The sequence below is a fragment of the Dipteris shenzhenensis genome, chromosome 5 (genome assembly GCF_047967505.1).
Source record: "Dipteris shenzhenensis isolate YYH24624 ecotype China chromosome 5, Dip_SZ_1.0, whole genome shotgun sequence".
Classification (NCBI taxonomy): Eukaryota; Viridiplantae; Streptophyta; class Polypodiopsida; order Gleicheniales; family Dipteridaceae; genus Dipteris; species Dipteris shenzhenensis.
Window position 1 is genome coordinate 9,680,309 of NC_141600.1, and position 13,581 is coordinate 9,693,889.

A 13,581-nucleotide genomic window follows, 5' to 3' on the forward strand; every position below is an offset into this window, starting at 1 on the left:
GATCATGCTGGAATCAGATGTGTCATGCTGCTCTAAGTCTTCGACACTCCACAAATCTGCTGACCTCGGAATCAAGTACTGATGCATAAATCTTGGACATGACATGTCCAATCGTAATGGTCTTGTAGTTCTCCGGGCTCATGAGATCCCCTGCCTTGTGGATGGGTGAGATAGTGTTAATGGTCCAGGTGCGTGGAAACCCCAAACACACAGCTTCATTAAAGAGCTTTGCTAAGATCGGGGCTAGGAGATTAATCCCATATGCAATGAACTCAGTGCATAGTCCCTCATGATCCTTCGCTCGGCCATTATGAAGTTTCATTACGACATCCAATCCCCCCTAGTGAAGAGGGTGCATGATTGGGGTGTGGCATATGTGAGACATTAGGGACTGGCTAATTTGGGATGTCATAGAGTATGCATGCATAATCATAGCAAACCTGAGTGTCAGTGAATGGCGAGGGGGACCGTCCCTCTAGAAACCTCAGCCAAAAGTCCTTAGAGTTGTTACTAAATAAAATGTTTAGTAACTCCTCGTTCCGACGAATGAAGTCTAGTTTCTTTTTGCATACCTGTTGTCAACGATACTTGCGTAACGTCTCTGGTTCGCTCGGAACACTATTTTTGGTTTTGAATCTGAGCTGATGGTGTAAAGCCTTACACTTATCATCATACCAGCTATTACAAGGTATGGTCCCAGGGGGTGGTGGGCGGGTGGAGCAGGTGGTGTGAGGGAAAGCATGAAGGGTAGCCTCGTGTAGTGAGCAGGTGACCAGGGCAGCACGATCCTCTACTAGGGGTATGGAGTCAATATAAGCAAGAAGTATGTATAGACGACCAGAGTAAGTAGGTGAGTGATCATGATCAAAGCGTATATCATGATAGGTGGAGTAAGAACTCAGTGGGATGGAAGGTGTTGTGCGACGGGGAGTGGAAATGCTAAAGAAAAGATAGGTATGATCAACCCCTAGAGAGAGAGGTGCTACGGTAAAATCAGTGATGCGAGACATGAAGGTAGGGGATCCCATGATGTAATCAATAACGTTGGAGCCTCCCCCATGTGAAAAGCACATGAAACCACCTGATCTGGGCCATCTATCAAGACCATTATAAATAATGAGATCATGCATTCTCCCGAGGTCTAATAGGGCCTGCTCATAAGATGTGATCGGACCTCATTTGCTGTCAGTCGAAACCCATAGCATATGTGTATCCTCAAGATCAATGTCTGGTAGCATCATCCTTGAAGTTGAGGAGTGGTACATGAGGGACGTCTGTCCTCGTGTTACAGTCTCCAACTAGGACTTTTTTGCGGCTCGAAAAGTCAACAATGGACTGATAAAGAGTAGCAAATGGAGATTTCTCATCCTCACCTCGAATATCTCTAGCAAAGTGGGAGGTCTTAGGGGGGAATTCACAAACTGCAACAAACAGATCCCACCTGTCCATGTGCCGAATCTGGATCCAAAGAAACCTCGAATGTGCATCTCTTTGCTCTATTGAAATGGTCCCCAAAAGTGTGGATCTGTAAAGGACTGCTACTCCACCTGACCCTCAAACTCCCCCTGTATCCCTCGTCTCATCTCTGTAGGCAAAGTCCCATGTACACCTGCTGACTACTGGTAGTGAGCACTCTAGACTTTGATGTCTCTCTGTGTAAAAGACTATGTTGTGACCTGTATAGGATTTCGAGAAGTTCCCTGGTTCTGACCATAAGGTACCATTACAATTCCAAATGGTGCAGGATAGGGTCTCGGATATTTGAGTCTCATAGACCTCGCTTCCTTATGTAGGGGAGGGGGCTGGTGTCCTACGGGGGCTTGTAAGAAGTCGTCCCTCTCGTACCATTGACCACTTCCCCTCGTTTTAGGCCTGATCCCGTTGCTGCAACAAAGAGTGTCTCTCCTCCAACCTGTAGAGGGGTGAGGTCCTGATTCATGGAAATCACTAGTTGATCTCGAAGGACTTACCTGCGTCGTAAAGCCGAGAGTCGTTCGTGCCTGAGTGTCATGAAACTGTATGTGAGAGAGAGAGAGAGAGAGAGAGAGAGAGAGAGAGAGAGAGAGAGAGAGAGAGAGAGAGAGAGAGAGAGAGAGAGTACATCGACATTTTCTCAAAGGTACAAAATGGAGGTTTATGTTTTTAATCCTGAACATCTCATATATCACTTCGAAATTGTTTTGTATATTTTTAAAAATCGAGGATTGTCCTAGAAGCTTACTTTTGGAAAACAGAAAGCCAGGTTATATTACAAGGGTGGCCAGCCCAAAAAGAAAATACTTAATACAAAACTGGGCCAACTATAAGGGCATATTGCTTGTAGTCCGCAATGCAAAGCAGTAATGAGAAACGTCAAAAGACATATAACACATCCAATAGGCACAAGCCCATAAGAGAATCATTCTTCAATACCACCTTACCTAGATCCAAGAGCAAAGCCTTCATCTCCCTTAAGATTGTCTGAACATGGAAGACAATAGATACAGCATGACAAAAACACATTGAGTTTCAAATCGTCCAAACCATCAATAGATTCCCTAGGGTCAAGGGGAGACGCTTGGTCTCTCCTAAGAGTGTCATTTTTCAATTTGCCCTAATAGAAAAAGAGCCCATAATCCTGGAACGATGTATAGCTCCTTCTAAATGCTTCCAAACCTCCCTCACCACCAAGCAAGCCCATAATAAGTGCTTCACATGCTCCAACAGCACACAAACTGGGCTAACCTTCATTTACTTAGCTAAGCGCCCACGCATAGGAACCCACTAATGCAGAAACTTCTAGAGCAAAAATCTCAACTTTCTTGACATCCAAGCCTTCTAAATATCACAACAGCCCGCCTTCCACTAGCCCAAACTATATAGGAGATCCCATTTGGCATTCAGATCCTCCAACTTGACCTGCTTCGATAAAACCCTCATATATAACTTTGGCAGATATTTTTGTGAAATGAGTGCCTCCCACCACCCATTGATTTACACGCCAGTGTACAGCTGGAATGGGATTTGATGGCCATCCTTGAGGGATATCACCACCAACTTTGGACAAGAGGGCTGACTTAGCGAGGGTTGTATTAGAAATACTCTATCACACTAACCACCACAATGGCTAATGATTGCATGGAGACACTCATATATTATCTTATATCTATCAAATATATAAAAAACTAGACTATCACTTATATCTATTACTTGTACATGCAAGTGTTAGGATTGCAACACATGGTAATTCACTAGCCAACACTTAGCTTGAGAGATCTAAGTTTTGTTCTCTATCAACTTGAACTTAGAAAGCCTACCATTGTGGCACAAAAGGAGATTTCCTATTGTGTAACTTTTTAATCCTGATGTTGCAAAAAGTGACCACAAAATGCAATTCAAGTCATGCCAAATTTGGTGATTTATAGTAAAATTTTGGGTGAATTTGTGTCAAGTGTACTCTAGTTGGACAATGTCTAACATGAACGTTTTAAATTTCAAGGATTGAAGGTTCTGGTTTGATACTTGGTGCTCATAGTGTAAGTACCTTCACTACAAGTGCAAAATAGAAAGTGTTTCTTGTGAGAATGTGGGGGAAAAAGGACATGCAAATTGATGCGATTATTGTCCTTTAACTAGTACCAAATGCCTTATATGAACACCAAGTATATCTCACCTTGGTAACAATTTCTTCTTAACAATAGTGTGTTTTAAAAAGGTGTTTCTATAGAAGTTCTCTAGCAATTGGGTATTATGGAAGAGATCTTTAGTGCCGTTATGTGGCTAAATCATTGGAAATTATATCCTTATGTGAATGTGAAAAGGACCACAAATTAGACTAGTGCAAGTTGCACTATGTGTGAGCTTGCCATGCATATATCAACACCTCAAGTGGTCCACCCCACCCTGTAAAAAAACAATACAACGTTTGTGCTCAACAGATAATAGGATCCCGTACGCAAGAGAGAAAACAGATAGTATGGAGAATCAAAAATTTGATTACTGTAGAACTGATACAATAGATGGCGCTGCCTCCTAACCATGCGCTCCTGTGAAAGAAGCTTCGATGGCGAGCTAGAAACAGTAGAGGACGGAGGTTGGATGCTAAGGAATCAGGGTTGCTATAGCCAGTGATGAAATGGGCTTCACGGGCTTGCTCTTATATAGCCACCAGTCCTAGTCGACTGGGCTCAATTGGGTGACCGACCCAGTCCGCCCAAACGGTCGACTGGGGGTCGATCCCGAAATAGGCCACCGACCACACAATAAAACCGATGTGCAAAATAGAGCAACTAACCTACGGTTACCGTTCGGCCCACAGCCATCCGGGATCATTTGGGACTCTAAACGGGCCTCGCAACTCGAGAGTGGGCTACCTCAAGAAATGCTCCATCTACCCTCAATGCGGTCAGTCATGGGATGCCTTCCCGCACTTGCATGTAGCCTAGTTGGCAATGTGCCAACTCCGTCCAGCCATCAGGCCACACATGGCCCCCATCTTGTGTCCAAACCAGGACCTACTGGATAACCGAGCTACTCAAATGCCTTCTCCTTATATGGGGGCTTACAAGTAGAGTTAGCTGGTTCCCGCGTAGTTACACGAGAGTGGAGCATTGATATCTAACACCCCCTCTCAATGTCCACTCGCAAGTGAACTTACTTTTTCGGTCCAATGCCAAGTCGATGAAGATGCCTCTCCAGCGAGTCTCTTCCAAGAGCCTTTGTGAAGATGTCCGCAGCATTCTCTGTGATTAGACAGAACACCATGTCGACCTCTCCATCCACGATGAGCTCGCGTACAAAGTGATATTGAATCTCAATGTGTTTTGAGCGAGCGTGGAACATAGGGTTCTTTGCAATCGCCATGCAACTCTGATTGTCACATGATAACTACGTAGGCTTGTTCTGCACTGCACCCATGTCCCCCAAAGTCCTCCTCAACCACACTGCCTTGCAAGAAGCAAAGCATCCTGATTTGTACTCAACCTTGGTAGAAGAAAGAGCAACTATGGGTTGCTTCTTGCTGACCCATGACACAGCTCCAGATCCAAGTGAGAAATAGTAACCTGTCACTAATCTCCTGCTGTCCACGTCTCCTACCCAATCCGAGTCACAGAATCTGGTCAAGATGTTGCCCTTGGTATAGGTGATGCCATAATCAAGTGTGCCTTTGATGTATTTCAGCCCCCACATCCCTGCCCTCCAATGGTTCTCCCGGTGGAAAACCAACTTAATACACCAATCGCAAAGCTGATGTCCGACCGTGTGTTGCAGAAGTAAATCAAACTGCCCACAAGCCTTCTGTACTTCGCTTCGTCCACTAGTGGTGATGAATCCTCATTTGAGAGCTTCACGTCAACCTCCATAGGGGTACCAACTATCTTGCACTCAGCCATGCCAAATGCCTTCAGTATCTCTCCAGCATACTTCAGCTGTGAAATGAAGATCTGTTTCAGCTCTTGCCAAATTTCAATCCTCAAATAGAAATGCATCAGTCCCAGGTCTGTCATTTCAAACTCTCTTCCTAGCAAATGCTTTATCTACGAGATCTTCTCTTCATGGTTTCTTGTTATGACAAGGTCATCCACATAAAGGACCACGATCATACACCTACCTCCTTCTCTGAAGATATACAAATTTGCATTTGATGGGCTCCTCCTGAACCTGTTTTGCAGAAAGTAAGCATCAATTCACTGGTATCATGCTCGTGGGGCCTGTTTCAGCCCGTAAAGTGCCTTCTTTAGTTTACAGACTTTACCTTCTCAACCGGGGATCACAAAACCTGGTGGTTGTTCCACATATACCTCCTCCTTGAGATTCCCATTCAGAAAGGCGGATTTTACATCCATCTGAAACACGGGCCAACTTCCCTGGGCAGCTAAAGCCAAAACACTGCGAATTGTGGTTAGTTGAGCTGAGGGAGCAAAAGTATTCTGATAATCAAAACCATGTACTTGTGCAAATCCTTTTGCCACGAGCCGAGCCTTGTACTTATCCAACGTGCCGTCGGACTTGTACTTGGTCTTGTACACCCACTTGGTGCCGATTACCTTGCGTTTTAGTGTACGATCCACAAGGTCCCAAGTGTTGTTCTTCATTATGGAGCCATACTCCGACTGCATAGCCTCCATCCACCTATCATCACCCTGTGCCTCTTCAAGACACTTGGGTTCATCAGCACAGATCACTTCTGTCATCAAAGCATAGTTGACCAAGTGTTCCTGCGTTCTTCTTTGCTCCTCTAATCTCTTGGACCGGCGGTGTTCGGATGGTTCCCCCTCAATGGCTGGAGGTTCTCTGCCATCCAAAATCTGCTTTACCCACTTCGGGAATGGCTTTTGCCGTTGTGGTTCTGCAGGCTCTTCTTCATCTTCTTTATCTTGAATCCTCCCAAGCACCATTGGGGGAGTTCGGTCTGCTGTTGGTGGTGGTACTGGATGGATATCCTGGTCCTGGTTGTCTGGGAAGGAAGCATCCTCCGCTAATTGATGCGACTGTCCTCATCTTTTGATGCATCTCCTCCTCCAGAAGCATCGCGCTGAAATCCTCAAAGTTGAGGGGCGGATTTCTGTTCTATGTATTCAGTGCCATAACAAGACCATCATACTTTGGTGGGAGAATCTGTATACACCTTCATGCTAAATTCTCACTGGTGATGGTGATGCCAACTGCAGTCATCTGATCGTGCAGATTCTTCACCTTGGTGATGAACTTCTCTGCCGCTTCGGACTCAGACAATTTCTCGTTCGCGAGTTGAGTCTCTAGATTCTGAATTCGCGTCTGATTTGTGGTCTCGTACTGATTTTTCAAGACCATCCATGCCTCCTCCACTGTGGTGACATGTTGAATTAATGCCATGATGGAATCACTTACACTGCAAACAATAGAACACAGCGCATCTGCATTTCTTCTTGTCCACGCGAGAATCTCATCCACAGTTGGTACTATCTGTTGTCCTGCATTGGCTGGATTTGGTCTCGCAACCGGCCTCACATCCACCCCAGTAGCAGTGTCCTAAAGCTCATATGCGCTTAGGATGGTCTTCATCTTGAACTTCCAGAGTGGATCGTTAGAGCCGTCCAACTTTCCGCTTTCGTCGAACGGTGGGATTCGCAGTCTTGCGGGCTAGGCCATCTCTCACAATCTGCTTGCAAATAGAAACACACTACCAAATCTTCTTGCTAGAGTCCAAGCTCTGATACCATGTAAGAAAACAATACAACGTCTGTCCTCAACAGATAACAGGATCTCGTACGCAAGAGAGAAAACAGATAGTATGGAGAATAAAAAATTTGATTACTGTAGAATTGATACAATAGATGGCGCTGCCTCCCAACCATGCGCTCCTGTGAAAGAAGCTTCGATGGCGAGCTGGAAACAGTAGAGGACGGAGGCTGGATGCTAAGGAATCAGGGTTGCTGTAGCCAGTGATGAAATGGGCTTCACGGCCTTGCTCTTATATAGCTACCAGTCATAGTTGGTTGGGCTCAATTGGGTGACCGACCCAGTCCGCCCAAAACGGTCGACTAGGGGTCGGTCCCAAAATAGGCCACTGACCACACGATAGAACTGGTGCACAAAATAGAGAAACTAACCTACGGTCTCCGTTCGGCCCACAACCATCCAGGATCATCTGGGACTCTAAACGAGCCTCGCAACTCGAGAGTGGACTACCTCGAGAAATGCTCCATCTACCCTCAATGCAGTCAGTCATGGGATGCCTTCCTGCTCTTGCATGTAGCCTAGTTGGCAGTGTGCCAACTCCATCCAGCCATCAGGCCACACATGGCCCCCATTTGGTGTCCACCACAAACTAGAACCTACCGGATAAACGAGCTACTCAAATGCCTTCTCCTCATAAGGGGGGCTTACAAGTAGAGTTAGCTGGTTTCCTGCGTAGTTACATGAGAGTGGAGCATTGATATCTAACAACCCACCAAAAAAAAAAATGCGCCATGCACATTGTCAAGAATGGAAACCATAACCACCTACACTTTAGGTAAGAGCCTTGACCATTAAGCTACCAAGCCAATGGTGACACTCTATTTTACTACGTAGACTATAAATAAAGTCTATTTTGTAATTTTACTACTATAAATAAAGACTATTTTGTCATTTGCTGGATGCTTAACCATAATTGCAATCCAAAACAATGTATAGGCTATGAAAACTACCTTGTATTCAATTATGACCCCTACATATTGGATTGGATTATGCAAACTAATATTTCACTAATCCATTCCTCATTATGAGGCCCTTTTGAGACCATATTTCTCCCCTAATGAAAGAACTTCATTTTTTGCTCTATGAGCATCAAGTTGTTCTTTTATTTTTGCTAGATCAGCCTCTTCTTGGTTCTCATATGCTATACTATCTTCAATCTAGTATCGTAGGTACTTAATCCTTTTTTTAGCTAATGTTGCTTGGTCCTTAGTGGCATCAGCTTGATCTAGTGCCTATATTGACTTTGCTTACTTTGCTTCTACCTTTGGCTTGTACCAGCTCTACCTTGGCCTTTGTATCCTCCCTGAGGATCTTCTAGTATTGCACTATCGATGATGCATGGGTGGCTTCCATTTGTAGCTTCCTCATCCCCCTCTTATATTGGCAAAAGATTGTCGTGAGGCAAGTGCCCATCGAGTTGATCCAACTCTTAGAAGTCATTTTCAAGGATTTTCCATCCTTTACATTCTTCAAATTTTTTACCACAGTCCTAGAGATCACCCTTGAGTAAGAGATCGGAGGTCCATTCAATTGCTATACTACTACTTGAACCTGCTAGAACGTCATGGTTCCTCTAGTGTTAGAAAAAAAATGCAATCTCCTTCAAAATAGCCTGAACATTTGCTAACAATCTTGAAACCTTGACTCCAACATGTCTATGAATATGAGCTTTAGGGAGTAAATCTAAAAGGTCCTTGTTTCTCCATGCCTTCTCCATGTAACAAGCTTGTCAACTACCTCTAGGGTGTGGATGCCTTTTCAATCATGCTTTTGTCAATACAAATGTTTTGATTATGATTGACAATATATCCCTCCTTCATGCTCACTTCTTTTGTCATCTTGGTGAAGTTGGCAAGAGAACACATATCGGGCATCTAAAGTTGAATGGGACTATATCTCATGATTTCAAAATTGGAGGAAAACTAGATGGGACTATGTCTTATAGTTTCAAGATAGGAGGGGATTCCATTAGGTAGGGGCTAGATGGTGTGCTGGAGAGGAATCCATTGGGAAGGAGCTAGATGGAATTCGTTATGTCCAAACAGATCCATTATGTGAGGGAACATAAGTATAAGAGGGGATAGAACTTGCAGGAAGTTCAAGATGGCTAGGTGCAAGGAAAAAAGGTCAAGAATTGCAACCGAGTAAGATGGTTGAGTGCAAGGGAGTGCATAAGGGTGGCATCAATATAAGAATGTAAGGACGATGACAAGCAGGCTTGCATGCAAAGTACTTAGTTAATTAAATGCAAGTATACAACTCAATTTGAGAATGTAATGATGATTTGAATTGCAGCCACTATGACAACCACTAGGCTTGCACGCACCATTGGGATTGCATGTAGAGTATGTAGAGCTAGCAGTCAATTACTAGCCACCAAGAATTAAATTTGTAGCCCCCCCATAGGTAATGAAGCCACTTGATATCCATGCATTAGATGCAAGGGTGCTTCAGTGTGTACAAGTGTTGGTCAACTTAAGAATGTAATGATTATTCAAACTACAGACATGATGACAACCATTGGGCTTGCTTCCACTGTTGGGCTTGTGTTCACAATAATTAGAGTGACTAGTTAATTTTATGAATCATACCAAGACTTAGTTTGGCAGTCCATTGGGCTTACATACACCACTCGGTTTGTGTGCAAAGTAATTAGAGTGAGTAGTGAATTACTAGCCACATCGACACTTGATTGGTTCCCCAGCTAACTTGCATGCATTAGATGCATGATTATTTGGACATGCCACCAAGCTTGTGTGCATGGTTGATTCGGTTCAAATTTTGATATATTGAAGGTGACTTGGATATGCCAATGGATAGCGTGCATGATTAATTCGGATCGAATGTAGATTAGTTAAAGGCAACTCATGATTATTTAGACATGCCACTAGGTTGGCATGTGTGATTAGTTTAGCTCAAATTTAATTTGATTAAAAGTAATCCATGATTATTTGGATGTATGCATAAAAGAGTAATGGAAGTTTATTCCACCTTACATGACGAGTTACATGGAATTACTTGTCACATGATGGTTTGAAAGGTGAATGATGCCACTGGGATATATATGGCCTATCAATATGGCCCTTGCTCCTGAAGGGAACCCCTCAAGGGCCATACTAACTTTGATTCATTAAAAGCCACTCATGATTATTTGGACATGCCAATTAATCAAATGGCATGTGGTTGACTAGGAATTACTGGTGGTTGCTAATACTTAGATGTAGGCATAAAAGAGCACCGTCATCTATGGAGATTGCTATTTCTTCACTGCTCATGGGCTGTTTGCTGCTTCTCATCGGCTCCCCCATTTTCCATACAAAAACTTTATTTCTCCACTACTTATCACCTATTTCTCCATTGCTCCCCTATTTGCCATGCCTACTGTTTAACATACATGATGTTACCAACATGCCTATTATTACCAACATCATTCCTCTTCTATCTCCTTCCTACACGGTGGTTGCATTACATTGCACACATATTATGATGTTGTGTGTTTGTGCTTAGGCTTTGTGTTCTCCTCTTCTATATTCTTCTTCCTACAAGGTGGTTGCATTACATTGCACACATATTATAATGTTGTGTGTTGTGCTTAGTCTTTGTGTTCTCCTCTTCTATATTCTTCTTCCTACAAGCTGGTTGCATTACATTGCACACATGTTATAATGTTGTGTGTTGTGCTTAGGCTTTGTGTTCTCTCGTAGTACTCCAGAGGTCTCAAGATATTCCAAATGCACAAAGCTAGCCTATATCTAGTTGTTTTTAATGGATCCCATTTAGACGTTGATATAGGAGTTAGCATTCTTATGGATGAGGTTACTCATTTTGCCCTTTTGGCTCATTAGCAACCTTGTTCTGTTTACTAACGTGCTTCAAAGGCTTGCATGGAAGGGCAATGATCCTTTCAAAGTGGAGCTCCACTAGTGGGCTTGTTTATGTCCAACCTCCTTTAAAGGCTTGCATGATGAGGCTAGTACTCCTTTCAAAGTGGAGGTGCCCTGTTTATGTTTGACCTCCTTCAGGATGCACCTTAGGATTCTGCACCTCAAGATGTAAACGCGACGAAGGTTCAGCAGAGACAGAGACTCCAACAGAGAACAAATGTTTTCTCCACATCAGCATCTCCTTGCCTAACACGTGGTTAACTAAGGTTTAAGATCAACCATGGTAAACCTCAATCCTAGTTAAGTTAAACTCACCAGTCAAGCTGGGTTAGGTTCAGTTGCATGGGTTAGTGTGACCATAATTAAGTTTGTTTAAACCTCGGGTTAACTACAATTGGTTAAAAGACTGCCACATGGCATAGGGCCACCTCAGCATAGTAACCCCTTGCCAAGCACAGTCCTGCAAGTATCATGTGAACAGCCAAGCCACATCATCAAAGGCCCCTCTTCTTGATCAAAATTTCGACAAGCCATAACTTCCAATCCAGAAAGAATTTGGACATGTTGCAAAAAGAGAAAGTGATCGTCTTTTTGAGCTCTATGCGCCTATCAGATCAAAATCATTGTTAGCAATTAGACACTGCCATTGAAGTAAAACAAAGCTCATGGTAAGACCTTTGCAACAAATGACAAATCAAAGCATGAATGCACACATCATTGTCATAAGCATGCCAAAAGCGCAAGTGTATGAGATGACCATATCACGAAGCATGGCATCCACACATAAAGCATCAAGGCACATGGAAGAACAAAGAATCATGCATAAAGCTACATAAGGAAGAAGATTGCAGATTGAAGAACCAGCATGTCAACTATACAGCATCGTCATCAAGCCATGAGCCAAAAGATGACATCAATGGAATGTATTAAGAAACAAAAACCTTGCCAACCTTGCCTATATTTTGTAAATCAAACCTGACCACCTGAGAGTAGCCATGTAAGCACCCAAGGGAGGATTTGATCTTGTGACTCACATCTGACCATCTTGTAGTAGCCAAAGTATCATGGCACCAAGGGGAGGTGTTGAGAGTTGTGGTGCCATGAGCACATGTAGAGCAAAGGTATGCCACATGGCATGGAGGAGATATCCCACATGTGAGCATGCATATGGATGTAAGTACCCTCACCTATAAAAGGGAGGTTCATTTGAAGTAATATCAATCAAGCACTTTGCACTATCTCAAGATTCTCTTTACGAGTTCAAGCTAATCTATCTTGGAACCTAATTGACTTGAGGTACATGTCATGAGCACTCTCTTCATCATGTTTGCACTTAGGTTGCATCCTCCTTAGATTAGTGTTGCATTAGGATGTTGTCTCAGTGACTAGGAGAGCTTGATCCCCCGATTTGACAAATGGATTCCCTCAAGATAAGTCCCTTAATAAAGATCGGGCCAAGAAACTCATTAAAGATGCAAGTCCATATCAGTTAATATCCAGCCAGCTCTATCACCTAGGCAAGGACAACATAATGCATCGCTGCAGCCATGAGGTCAAATTTGTGGAGGTATTGGATGAAGCCCATTCGGGCATCACAGGTGGTCAATTCGTTGGAGAGCTTACAGCTTGTAAGGTGTTGGAAGCAGGATTATGGTGGCCAACTCTTTTTGTAGATGTGGCCAAGTTTGTTAAACATTGTGACCCTACTAGGTGAGTCTCCATTCCCCAAAATCCAAACTATATGGCTCTAATGGGAGTCCTTACAAATTAGCCCTTTGAAAAGTTGGATATTGATTTCGTGGGACCAATCAGTCTGGCAACTAAAGGGACCCAGGCCACATATATCATTGTGGCCACAGATTACTTTACCAAGTGGACAGAGGCCAAGGCCACCAGGAAGGCGGATGCGAGGACAACCGCCAAGTTCCTATATGAGAACATGATATTCCAATTTGGCCTTCCACTAAAAATTGTGAGTGATCAAGGAACACATTTTATTAATGATATGATCTGCATTTTAATGAGTGAGTTCCTCATCATTCATAGGAAGTCCACATCCTACTACCCTAGATTAAATGGGCAAGCTGAGAGCTTGAACAAGACCTTGTGTTGCACAATGACATGCACAACTGAGAATATAAACTCATTGCGGCACTTTAACTTATCCAGACATCATATAAGGTCACCACCATTTGCATAGCTTCAACCTAGCATTTGGAGTGGAAGTAGTCAAGCCTATAGAATTTATCATTCCTAGCCTTAGAGTTGTGATTAGAGATAGATTATCTAAGGAGGCAATTCTAAAAATTCTAATTGAGCTAGAAAAGCTTGATGAAACAAGGTTCAAAGTGGCCTATGGCATAAAGTCGAGAAACTACACCACAAAAAGTGGTTCCACCACCGCAACCTTTGAAAGAAGGACTTAAAGAAAGGTCCACTTCTATATAGCATGAGGAACACGAAGTGTAAGTTAAAGTATCAAGGAATGGGTCCGTAC